The sequence below is a fragment of the Ambystoma mexicanum genome, chromosome 2p, assembly GCF_040938575.1.
Source record: "Ambystoma mexicanum isolate Mex_15411 chromosome 2p, UKY_AmexF1_1, whole genome shotgun sequence".
Classification (NCBI taxonomy): Eukaryota; Metazoa; Chordata; class Amphibia; order Caudata; family Ambystomatidae; genus Ambystoma; species Ambystoma mexicanum.
In genome coordinates, this window is record NC_090923.1 from 1421509344 (window position 1) to 1421523923 (window position 14580).

General features: G+C 50.2%; 1 protein-coding gene across 1 annotated transcript in view; it reads left to right on the forward strand.

The window, feature by feature from the left end:
- The first annotated feature begins 3497 nt into the window (after positions 1 to 3497).
- The window catches only part of REG4 (regenerating family member 4), a 130010-nt gene continuing 118927 nt past the window's right edge, over positions 3498 to 14580 (forward strand). Inside the window, exon 1 of the mRNA XM_069645928.1 lies at positions 3498 to 3636. The gene's annotated coding sequence lies outside the window, so the exon portion shown is untranslated. The remainder of the gene's footprint in view (positions 3637 to 14580) is intronic.

The window sequence follows — 14580 nt, forward strand, 5'->3', positions numbered from 1 at the left end:
GCAAGTGCACTTGGCTCCCAAATGTCACCAGCGTGAGCAATACTGTATACGAGTATCTATTTGCCAAGACCATAATGTGCAAATAGTGAAGTTCAAAAGAGGGCAGATAGTGTATGCAGATAATAAAGTGTGGCAATAACCATATAACATACCACAGGTGTATTCATATATGTAATGTAGGAGATATCTATGGGCCACACATTAATTCAGGGAGTTGTTTCCCCCCAATCAAAAGTACCACTCCAACATACCTATTTATATTATTCAATCTAGCCCTGTCTCTGAACCCTATCATACCACGTGGATCCCTCACTGCTGTGCCATATATCAGCCAAGAATAAGGCCTGGGTGTAGAAAGAATATATATTTATAAATGAAGAGGAAAATTCACATTTGTACAAAATCACAAATCACGCCACCTCACTTAGTGGCCCAAATGCTTTTCTTTCCTAACAATTCACTTTTCACACAAATTGGAAACACGAGTTGGTTTACGATAACACAGATCACAGACTATTTACCCCCACAACATGTACAGTTTTCCTTTATTGATCATTTCCATCCTGATAACATAGAAAAACAGGTCTATGGAATAATTCAGATACCTGGGTCACTCACAAAATACTCTTAATGGTTCGGCGGCGGGAAAGCTCAAGGGCAACGCGTTTGTCTTGGAAGCAAGACAACGTAGCGCAACAAAGGTTCAAATCCTGATCCCACTCTTAGAAACCAATCTCTGGTATTAAGCGCTTTATAAAATAATTATTATAATTATAATGTACAGAATTGCGCAGCACTCTGGACATGTCAAAACAATTGAACCTCACCATTTACTTTGCATGGGGTTTACTTTAAATAATATACAACACTTTTCTATTGGCAAAAGCAATTTTACAGATGCAGCGCTCTTAATTTGTAATCTCCCTGCGCACTTGGCAATGCTAGCACAACAGACTTTTAAAGACAAAACACTTTTTATACATATTGGACCCTTTTTCCTCCACCACTATGCAATGAACTACCTCTCTTCTATCAGGGGTCACTTTCTCACCCTCTGTAGAGGGGATGCCTTGAAATCAGGGGCTTTGCTATATTTAAGTGGGAAAGATGCTTTTCTGCCCCAGCACAAACCCAGATATTAAGTTTACGATGGAAACCCAACTGCTTTAAGGCATGGTTGGGAGAATAGGGAGCAGTTAGGAATTTCGTTTTTTGGGGTTGGCAAAAAAGAAATATGAATACCCAATTACTTAAACAGGCTATATTTATATCCACACTGGAAGGAATGCTGTTGATTTTGAATTTCAACAACATCACCATGTGTCACTTGGCTATAGGGGAAATAATTAAATTATTACTTGGTAAGAAATGCTAGGGATCTACTTCCGTACCCCACCCACTAAATAGGGGGAAGTTATTAACTCAAACAGATCCCGGTAAGACTTGATTTGGTTGGACAAGTTAGTTACATAGAGTATCTCTGGATTTTGTGCTCAGGAAATGTCATCATGGCTCATGAGTCATCTCATGGGATGCATAGGGACTTTGTTAGATGGCCTCTCAGTTCAGTCATGAAGGCCTCCTTCAGCAATCCCTCTATTTGCCTTTCTAGGTTTCCTCCAGATTTTAATCTTCCTTTTGGTCTAATCCACCTCCCAGGCAATCTTGGTTCTCCAGCAATGTTTCCAGCAGATGATTTCGGACAGCTCCCCCCCCTTTCCCATTGTGCATCTCCTTATAAATCTTTAACTAGTACCCAAATTATCTAAATTAGGATGTGCCTGCTGATTCGCTAAATACTCTGGTTGGACATCTATCGACTGTCCACCCCCATTGCAGTGAATTGTTACTTTAGTTATTAAGCATAATCACTGTGAGTTATAACTCCACCACATTGAAATTGCTGTTTTGAGCATTTCAGTTATGACCTTAAAACTACAACATGGCAAAACATTTTAATTTACAAATAAAAGTGACAAACTATATGTTTCTGAAATTGCCTAATCATGCTGGACCTAATGCAATCTGTCTCATTTCAGCACAATGTTGCAGGTTCAAATGGCAGATTTGTGCAATCTATTCAACAGATTTAACAATTATCAACACAACATTTTCTTTACAGATATCTAATTCAGCAATTTATCATCTCCCCGAATCTCTGCTTTGCGACATTTTCTGGGAAGCTATCATTACATTTCAGCACATAGCTTTAGTTCCCAAGCTTACATTTCTATCAGAGTTGTCTCAACAAATAGGTCTTCTCATGAGCTTTTTATTGATATTCAAAGCATTGCTGTGCAAATTATAGTTCCAGAGATAAAGGCCAAAGTTTCCCTTCAATTAACTGGCTTTTTTTGTTCCCAAGATCTATGTGCAGGCTTGGCCCGTGACCCTTGTTGGCCCAAGCCTGCCATAAAAGCACTTAACATTGCTTTCTTTTTTACAGGGCTAATACACATCTGTCCTTATCCTCCTTGAGCAGATGATATAACTCCACCTCCTGTCATCATGTGGTGGTCTCCTGTTGCATGTCATCTGTTAGGGAGGGACCACGAATGTACTTGAATTTTGGGGAATTGTTCAGAGTTCACATTTATTAGCTAGGTCATTGTCTTCACAGCGTGGGTTAAATCACCCCCATAAACCCCTCCCAGCCAGGTTCTTCTCCTCGTCCTGGCTCTGCCACAGCTTCAAAACACATTGCCAGAGTCTGATAAGGTTAGTGTGTAGAGCCAGATCCTATGTTTGCTGTTATGTTATCGTGCATATAATTCATCCACATTATATTCATCCACTTTATCCACATTATTCTGCCATTTTGCCATGCATTTGCCAGAGAAATAGGCCCTATCATATGAAGGGTTTGCTTAGAATGATGTTGCTATGTTTGCTTAGCGAGACATGCATTTGCATGCATTTAGAATGTACACTGCCATTTATGTAGTTCTTAGTGCCTTAGACTGTTTACTGGGGGCTAGGCGCTAGAGAAATGAAACTGCTCTCTGAGCCATTGAAGAGGCTTCGCTGTCCGCGAAAGAGTTTGTTTATGGTACACTGGGAGTTTGGGAATGTTAACACAGATTAGCTTGTCTTTGCCCGAGTAGAAGCGAATGAGATGGAAGCTTATCTGGCCTTGCCTTGTCTGCAGACAGCAGGAAGGTGGGAGGGATATGGAGTGAGAGCTTTTCAGTAGAAGGCCTTAGTTTAGCCGAAGGAATCGTGTTATGATTTCGCAATATGAGACGGCTCCTACAATTGAGCAGAAAACATTGAACAGAGAGACACGATATCCTATTCTGTTCTGTTTCTTTATGTCAGAGTGAACTTGTGCACATACGCAACCAGACACCGTGGCGCTTTAGAGAGAGAATGCTTAGCTAGTGAAATACAGTGTTTCGACATGATTACCATAGAAATGTATGTACGTCACAGAAATGTATTTAGAGACATGCCTTTGCCTTCTAGATGGCATGAGCTGTTCGGTAGGAGGCTTGATGCTGATGGAGAGCAGAGTTCGGGGAGAGCAGATTGGTGGGGGCATGCAGGGAGCAGAGAGATGAGAGAGAGGCCCGGTTCGCACACACTGAGTCTTGCAGGTAGAGGCCTGCCTGGGAGAGGTTCACATCCAGAGGGGAGGTGAGTTTGATACTGCTTTACTGTGGGGACTGTCTCATTAGGGCTCATTAGGGGATGAAAGAGCTTTGCCATTAGGAGCTAGATGCAGCATGCAGAGAGAGAGGCCTAAGATGCACATTGAGATTCGCAGACCAGCCTTGCAGAGAGGGAGGCCTGGCTGAGATGAGAGGGAGAATCCTGTTAGCACATACTTGATCTTGCATAGAGAGGCCTGGTGCAGGAAGATTGTTTACACACACAGAGAGGGGAGTATTTCGGATGAATGAGGACTTTGATTTGAAAGCTGTTTTGTGAGACACGTGCACAGCAATTGGCTTGGCATGCACACGAGCATGGGGTTTTGAGGCTGCTAGAAGGGGAGATCACCATTCATCAGGCGGGGGTAATGTCTCATTAGAAAGTGCTAGTGTGTGTGTGGGGGAAGAGAGAGAAATCCTGACGATTAGGAGCTTTGCCACGTTTTGCTATTAGGCTGCTATATGTTATTAGCATTTAGACTCAGCTGGACTGAGTAATTAGGCTTGCTAGCACAGCCAGAAGGGCTGGCAAGGTTGCAGTAGTAAGTGATCCATGCAAATTGCTTGCAAATTCGTTTGCTAATTGTAGTACTGATAGTAATTCCACCATGCAAAGCAATGCATGAATAGTGTTTTTATTGTTGCAATTGAACCGATTTGTGTGTGTTTTCTTTGTGTTTCATGTTGTCTCATTTCATGTCTTTTCTAGTGTTTGGTTTGTTTGTTTGTCTCATAGCATAGCAAGTTTGCTGTAGCATATCAGTAACACAGTGCACAGTCCACTGTTCTACCAAGATGTGATGCATGCTAATCTCCACAATTCTATCTAAATTGTATGCATTCTAATTTCCACAATTCTATCTGGCGCGACACAGACTAATCTCCACAATTATATCTATATGTGATGCATGCTAATCTCCACAATTCCACCTAAATGTGACGCATGCTAATCTCCACAATTCTATCTGCGTGTGACACATGCTAATCTCCACAATTCTCTCTAAATGTGACGCATGCTAATCTCTACAATTCTATCTGGGTGTGACACAAGCTAATCTCCACAATCCTATCTGGGTGTGACACATGCTAATCTCCACAATTCTCTCTAAATGTGACGCATGCTAATCTCCCCAATCCTATCTGGGTGTGACACATGCTAATCTCCACAATTCTCTCTAAATGTGACACATGCTAATCTCTACAATTCTATATGGGTGTGACACAAGCTAATCTCCACAATCCTATCTGGGTGTGACACATGCTAATCTCCACAATTCTCTCTAAATGTGACACATGCTAATCTCCACAATCCTATCTGGGTGTGACGCATGCTAATCTCCACAATTCTATCTGTGTGTGACACATGCTAATCTCCACAATTCTCTCTAAATGTGACGCATGCTAATCTCTACAATTCTATCTGGGTGTGACACAAGCTAATCTCCACAATCCTATCTGGGTGTGACACATGCTAATCTCCACAATTCTCTCTAAATGTGACGCATGCTAATCTCCACAATCCTATCTGGGTGTGACACATGCTAATCTCCACAATTCTCTCTAAATGTAACACATGCTAATCTCTACAATTCTATCTGGGTGTGACACAAGCTAATCTCCACAATTCTATCTGGGTGTGACACATGCTAATCTACACAATTGAATCCCCTTTAAAAACTGCCCTTAATACAGATGGTGACCAACTAAAACAATTGACTTAGTGCCGAGTATGGTTTCCCTACAGATTGACCCTAGAATCAATGGCTGCCTTATACAAGTAGGCTAAATGCTGACTCAGTCAGCCAAATGCAGTTTCCTTTGTCTTGGGGCTGCATTTAACCCCAAAGTAACTAGACGCAGCAATTACAGATATGATCAGATACAAATATTTTGCCTCATTCCTTTAGGCTGAAAAAAATGATTTTATACTCGCAGACAACCGTGAGCTAAATCAGGGTGAGAATATCGAACATTTGTACAGGTGCCATAAATTGAGCAAATGCACTTAGCGCAGTTTTGCTACTTCAATAATACGAGTGGAGCATTAAAGGTTTGGCCACAAACCGTATGAGCAGGACTGCAGAGAAGTCACTCCCTATTTTATTAATTTGGGAGTGACATTATTTTTTAACTGAGTAAAAAAAAACAAATTCTCAATGAGGGGATTTTTTAGGCACACTCTAAAACAGATATGGGCCTAATTCTGAGTTTGCCGGTAAATCGGTGATAGTACCGCCAAATTACTGCCAATATTGGTTACCGTTACCGCCACTTGGTCCTGTGGATCCACCATGGGATTACAACTGGTGGGAGGTTGGTGTTAGTCCCCATTTTTGGAATCCATAGGACTTCATGGGGTTTTGACGGAATTACAGCAAGGGGTAATTCCGCTTCGATAATTCTGCAAATTCTTACCTTAAAGTTGAAAATTTACCTCCAGCACAATGCTGTAGGTAAATCTTGCACTTCTAGGTCAATAATCGAAATCTGGCGGTGCAGTAAAAACAGCTGTAATTCCATTACCGTCCAAAAAAGTGATGCTAATGGAATTACTGCAACTTTATTACTGCACCAGCAAATTTGTAAAGAGACACAGGGCCTCATTACACGGTATCGGGTAACCATGGCTCTATTAGCGCCATGGTTGCCGCCAGTATTTTACCGTGTCCGCCTTGGTGGATGGCGGAATTACCGCCCTACTCCAAGGGGAGTGGGGGCGGTAATTCCCCATTCACCAAGATACTTCCCCATTCCCATTTTTGCCCCCATAGGGCTCAATGGGAATGGGGAAGGAGCTAATTACGGTACCGCAAATTGCAGTACCGTAATTAGCACCAAGGTCCCTTTGCTGGCCGGTTCCTTAACGGCTGGTAAAACCAGCCGTTGAGGTCGGGTCCCGCAAAGGGACCTCGTAGTAAGGCGGTAAGGGTTTACCGGTACCGGTGCACTTACCGGTACCGGTAAACCCTTACCGCATTCCGTGTAATGAGGCCCACAGAGTTTTTTAATCCAATGCATATAAACAATGTAGTTTTACTTCAAAGGCTCTCTTCAGAGCTCAGCCCTACACCACTGCTCTATAGGTAGAAAGGATCTGAAAATATCTGTGGTACAGTGTGTGTGGAAGCAGGAGGCAGTGGGCCTCATTACGACCCAGGCGGTAAGTTACCGCCTGGGCCGTGACTTTACCACCATGGCGTAAACTACGTTTACGCCATGGTGGTTGGCGGACTTACCGCCCCATTCCGACCTTGGCGGGGCGGTAAGTCCCCAATCCCCATTTACCCTTCCCCATTCCCATTTTTGCCCCATAGGGCATAATGGGAGTGGGGAAGGCGTTAATTACGCCACCGTAAATTACGGTGGCGTAATTAACTCCATGGTCCCTTAGCGCCTCGTACTCAGGCGGTAAGGGTCGGCGCTGTTAACGCTGCCGTAAACCCCTTACCGCCTGGGTCGTAATGAGGCAGTGTGTCTCTTGTCTCCTCTTTTTTGTTGTGAGTATTTTAACTCCCAATTTTTTTTGTTGGGACATTTTGCCTGTTATTAAGGAGTAAAAGTGTCTATTAGACCGCTTTTCTGTAAGGCTGCATATTGCATAAATATCAGTCGTAGAGCCAGTGGAAGGGAAAGGGGAACAATCCCACCCCCACATTTCTACAGTGCACCCTTGCATCTGTGTGACTATGTGCGCATGAATGTGATTTACTTTATTTTACTAATTTGTCTATGCCAGAGGTCAACATAATGCTACATGATCGCTCTCAAAGGAGGGAGCCAGGTCCCTGGCCCAGCCAGAGAGGTAGAGATCGGGTCCTCACTAAGGCGCACGCTGTGTACAAGTTTGCCTCTTTAGTTTTGGTGAATTTTTGTGGCGCTTACCCAACAAAATTGCTGAAATCATTGTTAAAGAAGAGAGAGAGGCAATGGGTGTTCTGGACTGAGAATATATGGTTGACATATCAACGGGCAATGTCATGGCATCAAACTGCCAAATCGCAAACATCTTTGTCCAAACTCCTCAGCCATCCTACCCAATGGGAAGTTCCCTAACAATATATGGTGCCAGACTTTGCATTTCCCAGATGGGCAGTGAACATATTGGGCTACCTGTGCTATTTTCTCTACTGGCTATTGGGCTATTTTGGGGCTACCTTTGTATGGCATCTCAGGTTTTTTGTCCTCCTGAGGCTGCCTTTCTACAGAAATGTCCACTCTCTCTACCCCCAAACCCACTCTCTCTACTCCCACCAACCCCACTCCCACTCTCTCTGCCCCCACTCACCCACTCCAAGCCCATTATGTATGCTGGTTGGGTTTGTTGTTCATGTTTTTGCTCCAACCAACTACAATCACCCACCCACACTCTCTCTAACCCCACCCACTCAAACACACCTGACCACCCTATCCACTCCAACCCACCCTACCCCCTCTCTCTCTCTCTACTCCCACCCAATCCACACCCTCTCTTCCCTTACCCAGTCCCCACTCTGTACTCCCACACACTGACCCTATCTACCACTACCCACGCATCTGACCTCCACCCTCTCTACCCCCACCCTCTCTATCCCCATCCACCCTACCCCACCCTCTCTACACACAGCACAACCAGCCTACCCCCACTCTCTCTACGCCCACCCTCCAAACCCACTCTACCTACATCCACCCACCATACCACCACTCTCTTTACCCCCACGTTACCCTTACTCTCTCTACTCCTCCCACCGAATCTACCACCACTCTCTTTACCCCACCCAAACGAATCCCACTATCTCTACCTCCACCCACCCAACCCTGCCTGCTCTACCACAACCCACACTACACCCACTCTCTCTACCCCCACCCACCCTACCCCATTCAATCTACTGTAGCCCCATTCACTATACCCCTACACACCCACCATTCCTCCACTTTCTCTCTCTACCACCACCCATCCTACTGTCACTCTCTCTACCACCACCCACCACCTCTCTTTCTATCCCCACCGTCCCAACCACCACTCCCTCTACCACATCCACCCACCCTACCTCCACTCCCTCTAACCCCACCCATCCACCCTACCTCCACTCGCTCCACCCTCTCCCACCCACCCTACCTCCACTCCCTCTAGCCTCTCCCACCCACCCTACCTCCACTCCCTCTAGCCTCTCGCACCCACCCTACCTCCACTCCCTCTAGCCCCAGCCACCCACCCACCCTACCTCCACACTCTCTAGCCCCACCCAACCTTCACTCCCTCTAGCCCCACCCACCCGCCCTACCGTCACTCCCTCTAGCCCCACCCACCCGCCCTACCTCCACTCCCTCTAGCCCCACCCACCCGCCCTACCTCCACACCCTCTAGCCCCACCCACCCGCCCTACCTCCACACCCTCTAGCCCCACCCACCCGCACTACCTCCACACCCTCTAGCACCACCCACCCTCCCTACCTCCACACCCTCTAGCCCCACCCACCCGCCCTACCTCCACACCCTCTAGCCCCACCCACCCGCCCTACCTCCACACCCTCTAGCCCCACCCACCCGCCCTACCTCCACACCCTCTAGCCTTACCCACCCGCCCTACCTCCACACCCTCTAGCCCCACCCACCCGCCCTACCTCCACACCCTCTAGCCCCACCCACCCTACCTCCACACCCTCTAGCCCCACCCACCCACCCTACCTCCACACCCTCTAGCCCCACCCACCCACCCTACCTCCACACCCTCTAGCCCCACCCACCCACCCTACCTCCACACCCTCTAGCCCCACCCACCCACCCTACCTCCACACCCTCTAGCCCCACCCACCCACCCTACCTCCACACCCTCTAGCCCCACCCACCCACCCTACCTCCACACCCTCTAGCCCCACCCACCCAACCTCCACACCCTCTAGACCCACCCACCCACCCTACCTCCACACCCTCTAGCCCCACCCACTGCCCTACCTCCACTCCCTCTAGCCCCACTCACCCACCCTACCTCCACTCCCGCTAGCGAAACCCCTAGCCCCACCCACCCACCCTACCTCCACTCCCTCTAGCCCCACCCACCCACCCTACCTCCACTCCCTCTAGCCCCACCCACCCACCCTACCTCCACTCCCTCTAGCCCCACCCACCCACCCTACCTCCACTCCCTCTAGCCCCACCCAGCCACCCTACCTCCACTCCCTCTAGCCCACCCAGCCACCCTACATCCACTCCCTCTAGCCTACCTCCACTCCCTCTAGCCCCACCCACCCACCCTACCTCCACTCCCTCTAGCCCCACCCACCCACCCTACCTCCACTCCCTCTAGCCCCAAACCTCCACTCCTTCTAGCCCCACTCACCCACCCTATCTCGACTCCCTCTAGCGAAACCCACCCACCCTACCTCCACTCCCTGAAGCCCCACCCACCTACCCTACCTCCACTCCCTCTAGCACCACCCACCCACCGTATCTCCGCTCCCTCTAGCCCCACCCACCCACCCTACCTCCACTCCCTCTAGCCCCACCCACCCACCCTACCTCCACTCCCTCTAGCCCCACCCAACCACCCTACCTCCACTCCCTCTAGCCCCACCCAGCCACCCTACCTCCACTCCCTCTAGCCCACCCAGCCACCCTACATCCACTCCCTCTAGCCTACCTCCACTCCCTCTAGCCAAGACCCACCCACCCTACCTCCACTCCCTCTAGCCCCACCCACCCTACCTCCACTCCCTCTAGCCCCACCCACCCACCCTACCTCCACTCCCTTTAGCCCCACCCACCCACCCTACCTCCACTCCCTTTAGCCCCACCCACCCCCCCTACCTCCACTCCCTCTAGCCCCACCCACCCACCCTACCTCCACTCCCTCTAGCCCCACCCACCCACCCTACCTCCACTCCCTCTAGCCCCACCCACCCACCCTACCTCCACTCCCTCTAGCCCCACCCACCCACCCTACCTCCACTCCCTCTAGCCCCACCCACCCACCCAACCTCCACTCCCTCTAGCCCCACCCACCCACCCAACATCCACTCCCTCTAGCCCCACCCACCCACCCAACCTCCACTCCCTCTAGCCCCACCCACCCACCCAACCTCCACTCCCTCTAGCCCCTGCCACACACCCACCCAACCTCCACTCCCTCTAGCCCCACCCACCCACCCTACCTCCACTCCCTCTAGCCCCACCCACCCACCCTACCTCCACTCCCTCTAGCCCCACCCACCCACCCTACCTCCACTCCCTCTAGCCCCACCCACCCACCCTACCTCCACTCCCTCTAGCCCCACCCACCCACCCTACCTCCACTCCCTCTAGCCCCGCCCATCCACCCTACCTCCACTCCCTCTAGCCCCGCCCACCCACCCTACCTCCACTCCCTCTAGCCCCGCCCACCCACCCTACCTCCACTCCCTCTAGCCCCGCCCACCCACCCTACCTCCACTCCCTCTAGCCCCACCCACCCACCCTACCTCCTCTCCTTCTAGCCCCGCCCACCCACCCTACCTCCACTCCTTCTAGCCCCACCCACCCACCCACCCTACCTCCACTCCTTCTAGCCCCACCCACCCACCCTACCTCCACTCCTTCTAGCCCCACCCACCCACCCTACCTCCACTCCTTCTAGCCCCACCCACCCTACCTCCACTCCTTCTAGCCCCACCCACCCACCCTACCTCCACTCCTTCTAGCCCCACCCACCCACCCTACCTCCACTCCTTCTAGCAACACCCACCCACCCTACCTCCACTCCTTCTAGCCCCACCCACCCACCCTACCTCCACTCCTTCTAGCCCCACCCACCCACCCTACCTCCACTCCTTCTAGCCCCACCCACCCACCCTACCTCCACTCCTTCTAGCCCCACCCACCCACCCTACCTCCACTCCTTCTAGCCCCACCCACCCACCCTACCTCCACTCCTTCTAGCCCCACCCATCCACCCTACCTCCACTCCCTCTACTCTACCTCCACTCGCTCTACCCCACCCACCCTACCTCCACTCCCTCTACATCCACCCACCCTACCTCCACTGACTCTACCAACACCCACCCACCCTACCTCCACTCCCTCTACCCCCACCCACCCCCCTACCTCCAGTCCCTCTACCCCCACCCTACCTCCACTCCCTCTACCCCCACCCACCCACCCTACCCCCACTCCCTCTACCCCCACCCACCCACCCTACCCCCACTCCCTCTACCCCCACCCACCCACCCTAGCCCCACTCCCTCTACCCCCACCCACCCACCCTAGCCCCACTCCCTCTAACCCCCCCCGCAACCCCTACCTCCAGTCCCTCTACCCCCACCCACCCTACCTCCACTCCCTATACCTCCACCCACCCACCCTACCTCCACTCCCTCTACCCACACCCACCCACCCTACCTCCACTCCCTCTAATGACACCCACCCACCCTACCTCCAGTCCCTCTACCCCCACCCACCCACCCTACCTCCACTCCCTCTACCCCCACCCACCCTACCTCCACTCCCTCTACCCCACCCACCCCCCTACCTCCAGTCCACCTACCCCCACTCACCCTACCCCAAACACCCACCCTACCCCCACCCACCCACCCTACCCCCACTCCCTATACCCCCACCCACCCACCCTACTTCCACTCCCTCTACCCTCACCCACCCACCATACCTCCACTCTCTGCCCCCACCCACACACTGTATGCTATGCTCTACCCCACCCACCTTGCTCCGACTCTCTATCTTCAACCACCCACCCTACCCCCACGCTCTTTCCCAACCACCCATCCTACCTTCACTCTCCCTTTCGCCAACCACCCACCATACAGCCACTCTGTACCCTAAATACCACAACTCCCTCTACATGCATCCACCCTAACCCCACTCTCTCTACCCCACCCACCCAACTCTCTCTACAACCAACCCACCCCACCCCCGCTCTCTACCCACTCTCACCATCACTCTCGTTGTATTTCTTAACCTTCTTTACAGGCGTGTTATAAATGACATATCATATCATACCCTCTCATTCTCAACCTTTCTCGCACATATTTGCTCTTGCTAATTATCAATGGCACCCTCTCAATTATTTCCTTCCTTGCCCCAGTCTCCTTCCTTCTCATTCTCTTGCACACCTGTGCCCCTTATCGCATCCTCCTTTGAAACTTTGCACTTTCCTACTTGCACGCTGGTGCCTATAAATGCAAAATGTAAAGAACAGCAGTAAATGCAAAACTATTGGCTTTGCTCATCCTTGTTTAATCTGCTCTCCGGGAGAAAGTTGCAGGAACAGTGAACACTGCGGGTAGGGCAGGTGTAATTGCTTAAAGACAAGGGGAGTCCTGAGTACAGACGTGCAGCCACGCCTCCGTTTATTGCTACCTGGCCAGCAGAGTCTAGCAACAGGCAGGTAGCAGCTGGGAAATGGAGAAGAGAGGCCTTTATCACCGACGAAAATTGCCTACTGCTGAATTAGACCATCAATTGCAGGAAGCAAAAATGAGGGTGATTTCTTTGTGAAAATAAACTTTGACATGTAATATGTTTGTAAGCCGTTGAAGACTGACTAGTGGCCCAGCAGTTCTGAGACTACAGTGAAGGAACAGCCAGAGGATATTGTGCGTGAAAGCGGTTCATAGCACCGTCTTCAGAGTACCATGTTATGGGCTGGACATTTTTCAGGAGAGGTCTGGTTTGCAGATACAAACTGCTGCATTACAGAGAAACTGGCAAGGCTGCATAGAGCTATGAAAGTCTAACTATATCTCTGTGCATGATTTGTGGGGGCAGATAGCCATGGGTTATTATTGACATTAAAGGTAGAAATGTAAAATCATCTACAAAAGATCAATGAGGTTTTTGTTGGAAAAATGACCACGCCACCCTATTTATAATTCAGATAATGTGAGAATGGGTAAGGTATTGATAAAATAAATTGCCATATTTTAACATATTGCAGGCACAATTAAAGTAAAGTAAACAGGGCGTGTGATCTAAAGAGGGAGGGAGTGAGGTGCCCCTGGAGAAGGACTTCACAAACAATGATGCTCTGGGTTGAGTGGTGGCCTAAGTGCAGTCATGCTGCAGACTGCGGAGAGGCTCTGTGTGTTTCTGGAGAAGACAGCGAATTTTGTTTTCGTGCCTTTCAACCGATAGTGCTGCCCCTTTGACCACATATGGGGGGAGTATAATACACCCTTTGGCGCAAGTGCTGGCCTGAGTGCAGTCGTGCTGCAGGCTATGGAGAGGCTGTGTGTTTCTGGAGAAGACGGCACATTTTGTTTTGGTGTCTTTGAACTGACAGTGCTGCCCCTTAACAACATAAGGGAGAGTACTAATACACCCTTTGGTAAAAAGCGCCGGCGAGAGTGTTGGCCTGAGTGCAGTCGTGCTGCAGACTGCAGAGAGGCTTGGTTTAGTGCCTTTGAACTGACAGTGCTGCCCTTTTAACAACATGGGGTGGCGTACAAACACACCCTTTGGCGCGAGTGCTGAACTGAGTGCAGTCGTGCTGCAGGCTATGGAGAGGCTGTGTGTTTCTGGAGAAGACGGCACATTTTGTTTTGGTGTCTTTGAACTGACAGCTCTGCCCCTTTAATAACATAAGGCGGTGTACTAATACACCCTTTGGTACAAAGCGCCGGCGTAAGTGCTGGCCTGACTGCAGTCGTGCTGCAGATTTCGGAGAGGCTGTGTGTTTCTGGAGCAGACGACACATTTTGTTTTGGTGCCTTTGAACTGACAGCTCTGCCCCTTTAACAACATAAGGTGGGGTACTAATACACTCTATGGCGCGAAGCGCTGGTGCGACTGCTGGCCTGAGTGCAGTCATGCTGCTGACTGAAGAGGCTGTACTTCCACTCCCTTCTGGAGAAGACGGTGCATTTTGTTGTGGTGCCTTTGAACTGGCAGTGCTGCCCCTTTAACAACATAAGGCGGAGTAGTACTAATGCACCCTTTGGTACAAAGCGCCTGGACTGAGTG